The sequence below is a fragment of the Lampetra fluviatilis genome, chromosome 59 (genome assembly GCF_964198595.1).
Source record: "Lampetra fluviatilis chromosome 59, kcLamFluv1.1, whole genome shotgun sequence".
Classification (NCBI taxonomy): domain Eukaryota; kingdom Metazoa; phylum Chordata; class Hyperoartia; order Petromyzontiformes; family Petromyzontidae; genus Lampetra; species Lampetra fluviatilis.
This window is the reverse complement of record NC_136333.1, coordinates 5,097,187-5,105,976: the sequence shown is the minus strand read 5'-3', so window position 1 is coordinate 5,105,976 and position 8,790 is coordinate 5,097,187.

Here is an 8,790-nt window from a genome sequence, read left to right as displayed (position 1 = left end):
TGTGGCGGTTTACCCATAATACTGTGCAACCGAAAAATTAATCTGTATTTTTTTATTGTTCGTGTAACCGTTGCGTCAATATATTATAATCATCATTATTATTAATCGCGACGAAAACTTAATTGTTGGTGTATTTGTCTAGAAACGCGTGCGCGTGTCATGGACACCACATGCGGGACACGTCAACACCTTCTTGGTTATTCTTTGGTTCTTTTCGGTTAAGTCACGTCTAAAAATAAAATAATAAATTAAAATAACATATTACGACGTTTTCGATTGCAACACAAGCAATCATCATCAGGTATAAAAGAAATAGCAACAAAAATCTAACTAGAAAACTATAGACAGACATACAAGCAGACAGACATCACAACGGCACACAGAGAGAGGACACAAATCGGCACAAAGAGAGGGGTCGTTTCTGTGACGGTCCCTTAAATATAGAGAGGGGGGGGCGGGGACGGAGAGAGGGAGGGGGCAGAGAGAATTAGCATATCAATGAGTGTACGGCAACGTACTGCTGTTGCAAGTAAGATGACAATGTGGAACGGGCACGCAAAATTGAAAACGGGCACGCAAAATTGAAAATTAGGAGACAGGCACACGAAAATTAAATAACCTAGCAAAATATCGAAATGTGATGTAATACAACACAGAGAGTCGGTTAACACACAATTAACGCATAGCCTGGTTGATTACGTGTTTCAAAATTTGCTAAGTTAGAATTTTAAGTGTGAAAATTCCAAAGAGAGGACACAGGCAGAGAGAACAAATAACCTTCTTGGTTCTTTCGGTAAAATCACGTAGAAGGGAAATAATAAAATAATTCAAAATAAAACATAATAAAATACAATTCTCACGACGTTTCGGCCACAACACAAGCAGCCGTCCTCAGGTGAAGAACAGAGCTGTCTGAAAAACAGCGCTCCAATGGACACTGCTAACAACACACCTCCCCCGTGTAGCCTCTGAACAGACTGTTGGGGCAGGCGAGATGACCGCTCGATGGGGTGGTTTGGAGCTAACCACCGCCACAGACGCACAAAGACAAAGATCCCCCGTGTAGCCTCGACAGACTGTAGGGGCAAGTGCTGTCAGCGAGTAGCACCTACGAAGGCCGGCACGGCACACGAGGGGGGTGGGAGGCCAACACCACGCCCGGCCGCGTTTGTCTCCCCAGTGGCGATGTTTGCTACACACCGCACCGGGTATTCATTTGAGGCTTAGTCGACCTAGGGAGGCCCAGAGGCCCGGTTCAGATAATCGTCACCGGTGTTGGCCGTGAGCGGGAATCGAACTCGGGTCATATCCGGTTCAGAACGCAGCGTAGAGCGCTAACCGGCGCGCCACCGCTCCCTACAGACACACACACACGTATATACATATGCAAATTGACTTCGAAACACACAGACACACGCACACACCATGCACATACCATATAGCCAGTGTAATGAATGCATATCCGTTCGTGTGTACGCCTTATTGGCAGTGCCGGATTATCGTAGTAGCTGCACATGCTACAGGTCCCGAACTTTCAAGGGCAACCGCGCTAAATGCTTTCGAAGCTATCAATTCCGGTGCAGTGATTCTGTTACTTGCTCGATTACTATAGTACTATACTGCCTTCAATTGGTATGAACGACTGGGTGTTTAATGGTTAGCGAATGAAAAAGTACAATTACTTTACTATGCAGGAAAAAAAACGTGTGTTTTAATATTTATGTGTTTTAATATTTACGTGATTTTTTATATATTTAGGGCCCCTTTATAACATAATGCTACAGGCCCCGCACTAGGTTAATCCGACACTGCTTATGAGAAGACCCTGGTTTGTAGCACCGCTGTAAGCCTAACGAGGGTTAAATTCGCTTTCATTCCAAAATAAAAATGAAATGAGCATGGGCCAATATCTTCTTGGTCCTTTCGGTAAAGTCACGTAGAAGGGAAGTAATAAAATAATACAAATAAACCATAATAAAATCATTCTCACGACGTTTCGGCCACAACGCAAGCAACCGTCCTCAGGTGAAGAATGAAACACCACCAAGCTTGGAGCGTATATTTAAGCTGGCTTGGTGGTGTTTCATTCTTCACCTGAGGACGGCTGCTTGCGTTGTGGCCGAAACGTCGTGAGAATTATTTTATTATGGTTTATTTTTATTATTTTATGACTTCCCTTCTACGTGACTTTACCGAAAGAACCAAGAAGATGAATCCCTGCAGTCACGAAAGCTTTAAATCGAAACATGGGCCAATAGTTCATGACGAGTCCCTAAGATCGGAAGCGCCATGGGGGGGAGAAGGGATGGGAGGTGTGGGGGGCACTTAAGCAGCAGCGTTTTTTTTTCTCGTCGACAATTTACAATTCTGTCAGTTTATTATTATATACATATCTAAATATATATATATGATGTATAAAATAAAACGCCACTCGCCGGGTTTCGTTGACTTTTGAGTTGTTGCAATGATTTCTTGATTCAGTTTTGAAAGCGTGAAAGTCAAGAATTCAGTTCAGTTCATTTTGAATATGATATAATTATTACAAAAAAAACAAGATTTGGCGTTTACCCCATTCTTGCATTAAAACAGGAGGTGTGTTAAGCTGAATATCTGAAACTTTTGCAAAGAATCAAGTCTGAATGAACGACCCACAGTACTTGTGGTGGACATGCTAACAAGCATTGTTCTTCATAATCAACGTTTTTGGGTTTAGATCGCGTTATTTATAAATGTGTCGTAACCCTCCACCACCCGACACGGCCAATCAGTAAAAAAGTGTCACGTTGACAAAAGACAAATAGTTCACTGTTTTAGCCCACCGGTGTGTTGAAGCGTGAAACCACAACATTGTTCTGCCAATTATCTACACATCGCCTTTGAAACTGATTGGCCTACACCAGAGACCGCCTTGTTCTTCATACCAGTGTCAGATCAGAGGACGCCAAAATGCAAACGGTACAAAGACAATGCCACTATCAGAGTTTCAGTTTCATTATTAGGTATAACCCTGTGAGCCATGTGGCTCTTGACTCGGGTGCAACCGCAACAAAACAAAAACATGAACAAGAAAACATCTTAAAGTGACTCCACGCAACAGAAAAATCCCGGAGAAAAACAGCAAAGTCTTGCAGAAAAAACACCGCATTTCAACGCTGCGTGCTAAAAATCCCAGTGGGATGTAAGTCAAACAATAACAACCATAAGACAATTTAGATTAAAGTTAGCAGGCTAACTCTGTTCTACAACAAACAAACATGGCTAAACCAAAACGTCTTCGAAATGACCAAAATAAAGCTATAAAAGAGTAATTATAGCTTGGTCTCAGCAACCACAAAATGGGACATTTTCTCCAGTATCAAAGTATGAAAAATAAGAATCGCATTCAAGTTTCAAGTTCATTTATTAGGTATAGCCCTGTGAGCCATTCGGCTCTTGAATCGGGTGCAACCGCAACAAACAAAAACATGAACACAAAAACATCTTAAAGTGACTATGTGACTGAGTGCAAATAGAAAATCCAAGAAAAGACAGCAAAATATTGCAGAAAAAAACACCGTACACCAACGCTGTGTGCAAAAATCCCAGTGGGATGCAAGTCAAACAACCAACAACAACCACAAGACAACTTAGATTAAGGCCATCAGTCTAACTCTCTACTACAACAAACAAACATGGCCAAACCAATACATTATTTGCATGTTCACCACAAGTCCCGTGTCTGTTTATTGCAGTAACTTGATTTCTTGCAAAAGTGTTTCGACTTGGTGTTTGAACATCTTAACACCTCCTGCTTTATTGCCAGAAAGGGTAAAACCTATTCTTATTGTTTCACACTTTTATACTGGCAAAAAAATAGGTCAAATTCTGTTTGAATTTGATGGTGGTTCAAAGGTCAGCTTGCAATCCGCGTTCCCAGGCGGGCGTTAGCACGACGTTGAACCAACGTTGGCCCAACGCGCAGAAGTGTTTCTTATTCGTGCAAGATGTTTCACGTAGAACGGGCACGAATCAGTCGAGAGGTTGTCAGTGACGTGCAAGCAAGATGTCCTCTCCAATGTGCCAACGGGTTCTGTGCTGCGAAGGACCGGGACACTTTTGTTCACCGCACGTTCACTGCACGTTCACCGGTTGTACCTGCACGAGCAAACCGCATCGTTTCGTTTATTCATGCTAGCCTCAACGTTTTTCAACAGGCCTTGAAAACACAAAAACAATCCATAAAGTTACAAAAACAGCTCCCAAGAAAACACAGATTAGATGATGATGATTATTATTATTATAGCAACGATGTGTGCAGGTTTTAAGAGGAGCCGCTCCGCTAGATGAAGGCGCAGCCCTGAAATTTCCTTCTCGTGCCACTGACATTGCTAGCTGGCGGAAAGGGCTACCGCTGCTGGGAGCTTCTAGCGAGTCCCTCGAGAGACGAGTGGCTTCCGCCTGAGTGGTGGGTGGTGGGTGGGTGGTGGGTGGTGGGTGGGTGGTGGGTGGGTGAGTGGTGGGTGGTGGATGAGTGGTGGTTGGGCGGTGGGTGATGGGTGGTGGGTGGTGGGTGGGTGAGTGGTGGGCGGTCGGTGGTGGATGAGTGGTGGGTGGGCGGTGGGTGGGTGAGTGGGTGGTGGGTGGTGGGTGAGTGGTTGGTGGATGGTGGTGGGTGGGCGGTGGGTGGTGGGTGGTGGGTGGGTGGTGAGTGGTGATGAGTGGTGGGTGGTGGGTGAGTGGTGGGTGGGTGGTGGGTGGATGAGTGGTGGGTGGGTGGTGGGTGGGCGGTGGGTGGTGGGTGGGTGATGGGTGAGTGGTGGGTGGGTGGTGAGTGGTGGGTGGATGGGTGGTGGGTGAGCGGTGGGTGGTGGGTGGGTGAGTGGTGGGCGGTCGGTGGGTGGGTGGTGGGTGGGTGGTGGGTGGATGGTGGGCGGTGGGTGGTGGGTGGATGGGTGGTGGGTGGTGGGTGAGTGGTGGGTGGATGGTGGGTGGGTGAGTGGCGGGTGGATGGTGGGTGGGTGGTGGGTAAGTGGTGGGTGGGTGGTGGGTGAGTGGTGGGTGGGTGGTGGGGGAGTGGTGGGTGGATGGTGGGTGGATGGGTGGTGGGTGGTGGGTGAGTGGTGGGTGGGTGGTGGGTGGATGGGTGGTGGGTGGTGGGTGGGTGGTGGGTGAGTTGTGGGTGGATGGTGGGTGGGTGGTGGGTGAGTGGTGGGTGGGTGGTGGGTGAGTGGTGGGTGGGTGGTGGGTGGTGGGTGGATGGGTGGTGGGTGAGCGGTGGGTGATGGGTGGTGGGTGGGTGAGTGGTGGGCGGTCGGTGGGTGGGTGGTGGGTAGGTGGTGGGTGGATGGTGGGCGGTGGGTGGTGGGTGGATGGGTGGTGGGTGGTGGGTGAGTGGTGGGTGGATGGTGGGTGGGTGGTGGGTGAGTGGCGGGTGGATGGTGGGTAGGTGGTGGGTGAGTGGTGGGTGGATGGTGGGTGGGTGGTGGGTGAGTGGTGGGTGGGTGGTGGGTGAGTGGTGGATGGATGGTGGGTGGATGGGTGGTGGGTGGTGGGTGAGTGGTGGGTGGATGGTGGGTGGATGGGTGGTGGGTGGTGGGTGGGTGGTGGGTGAGTGGTGGGTGGATGGTGGGTGGGTGGTGGGTGAGTGGTGGGTGGTGGATGAGTGGTGGGTGGTGGGTGGTGGATGAGTGGTGGGTGGTGGGTGAATGGTGGGTGGTGGGTGGATGAGTGGTGGGTGGGTGGTGGGTGGGCGGTGGGTGGTGGGTGAGTGGTGGGTGGATGGTGAATGGATGGGTGGTGGGTGGTGGGTGAGTGGTGGGTGGGTGGATGGGTGGTGGGTGAGTGGTGGGTGGGTGGTGGGTGGACGAGTGGTGGGTGGGTGGTGGGTGGGTGGTGGGCGGTCGGTGGTGGGTGGGTTAGTGGTGAGTGGGTGAGTGGTGGGTGGGTGGGTCAGTGGTGGGTGGGTGGTGGGTGGATGGTGGGTGGTGGGTGGATGAGTGGTGGGTGGTGGATGAGTGGTGGGCGGTCGGTGGTGGGTGGGTGAGTGGTGAATAGTGAGTGGTGGGTGGGTGAGTGGGCGGTGGGTGAGTGGTGGGCGGTTTGAAGTTGCATTGAGAAACGGGACCGATGTGTTAAGAGTTGTTTAAAACTGCGTGAGTGAGTGGGAGAGAACAGCGGATTTATTCTGGCGACGTCTTTGCGATGAGAGGTTAATCTGTCGGTAATGGCGACTAACGATGACAAGTCTCCACTTTTAAACACAAAACGCTCCAAAGCCCCCCCCCCATCGCCTCGGTGATGACAGAGGCAGGGAGAAGGGGGGGGGGTGCATAATTTCTTGTTTCGGTCCCACCGACTCTCGCAACCCGAGCCCTGACTGCCGCCTCTGTGCTTGCCCCGCGGACTTTCCTGCAGTTGTATCTGCGTAACAAAAAAAAAAGAGATCAAAGACAAAGATCCCCCGTATAGCCTTCAACAGACTGCAGGGGCAAGTGCTGTTAGCGAGTAAGCACCTATGAAGGCCGGCACACGGCACACGAGGGTGGGTGGGTGGGCAACACCACGCCCGGCCGCCTTTGTCTCCCCAGTGGCGATGTTTACACATCGCACCAGGTACTCATTTGAGGCTGAGTCGACCTAGGGGAGGCCCAGGACCCGGTTCAGATAATCGTCGCCGGTGGTGGTGGCCGTGAGCGGGAATCGAACCCGGGTGGCCGGGTTCGTAGCGCAGCGTAGCGCTAACCGCGGCACCACCGTTCTATCTTCACACACGCACACACACTAAACTCCCCGAAAAACATTCATACATTTTATATCCATTATCCTAATTATTGCGCCTATTTTTTCGCTGTTGTTGCGTGAGCGTGCGTGTGTGTGTGTGTCTGTTGCGGAACGCGATCGCGTTTAAGGCCAAACAAGGAGGGCTTTATACAAGTGGACCAGAACTCAATACCTGTGCCCACACAGAATACCTGGACCCACACCCCGCCACCGCATCCGTCCATTCATCTCGCGAGCCTTGTAATACATTTTAAAGGAGTTTTAACAAAACATATTCGATTTGCCACCGTGCGCTATCGGATTTTATTGTGTCGTTATGAAAACTAACTTCTTTCCAATTGATTTTTGTGTGTGTGTTAGTTTATGTGTGTGTGTGTGTTAGTGTGTGTGTGTGTTAGTTTGTGTTAGTGTGTTAGTTTGTGTGTGTTAGTATGTTTTAGTTTGTGTGCCATATTTTCTGTCCGTCTGCTACAGCAGAGGTGGAGTGAATTCCAACAAAACCTACATCTCTGCTTTATTGACCTGGTCAAGGCCTATGATACCATCAGTAGGCCTGGGCTCTGGATTGTTATTCGTGCTTTCGGAGTCCCTGACCCTCTGCTCACGATCATTAAGGACCTTCATGATGGTGAGCGGGCCCGGGTAAAACTACGTGGCCGGAAGTCAGAGCCATTCCCTGTACACCTTGGGGTGCGACAGGGATGTCCTCTGGCTCCCACATTATTTAACATCTATTTTGACCACGTAGTTCGTGAAGCCTTCAATAGCTGTACCGGGGGAATTTCCATTTGGTACAGATATAATGGGAGGCTGATCGATGCCCGGGTGCGGTCAAGGGATGGCTCCCTATTGGTCAACCACGTCAACCACGTCATGTATAACATCATTCGCGGGCCATACAAAATAATCAACTTAAAAATTAGCCTGTTATATTTGGTCAAACATTTAATTAACTCACCATACTCTTTGGTTCTTTCGGTAAAGTCACGTAGGTGAAAATAAAAGAAAAATCTAAAATAAGTGATTTCGTTATTTTTTATTTTTTATTTCACGTAGGTGAAAATAAAATTAAAAATTAAGTGATTTAGTTATTTTTATTTAATTTTCACCTACGTAACTTTACCGAAATAACCAAAGAGTATGGATCCTTGCAGTCACGAAAACTTCAAATCTAGAATGAACTCACCCCTAATGTGATGGGCTGGAACTGCTTCTCTTTGGGCGAGGCGTGTGATGATGTGAGCTGGTATTGATGATGTTGCTGCTACTCGCAACTGCTTTGCCAGGTTTGCTCCGAGATTTATTGAATTTCGAGTCCGGCCTGCGGTTGCCTTGGCAGGGCCAGACCCAAATGATTTCGCGGGCCTCATACGGCCCGCGGGCCGGACGTTCCCCACCCCTGGTCTAAAACAATCTGGCCCATATTTCGATTTAAAGCTTTCGTGACTGCAGGGATTCATCTTCTTGGTTCTTTCGGTAAAGTCACGTAGAAGGGAAGTAATAAAATAATAAAAAGAAAACATAAAAAAATAATATAATATAATAATATAACAAAATATTTATTTTATTATGTTATATTTTTATTATTTTATTACTTCCCTTCTACGTGACTTTACCGAAAGAACCAAGAAGAATCTGGTCCGTGTCTCGCACCCCCCAGGGGATGCAGCGTGGTGCCCTCCCAGGTGAAGAAGAAGAAGAAGAGCCACTGGGCTGTAGCGGTGGGTTCAGGCCTCTCCTGGAGCTTTCCTCTTCGTGGACGAGGAGGAGGAGTGGGCAGGGCACTTGCAGGGCTGCGCCTTCATCTCATCTCTTCGTCTCGCGACAGACTCTGAACATTTGCCCCCCGGGCAGAATAGATGGGAGCGCCGTGGGGAGCGGCGGACGGAATCCCCCCCCAGCCCCCCCCCCCCCCCCGCTCCCCCCCCACCTCCCCCCCACCCTCACCTCCCCCACCCCCCCACTCCCCCCCCGCCCAACTCCCCCTCGCTGGGGGTTCACGATAACGGAGGGCGCCACCCCCCGCACGCA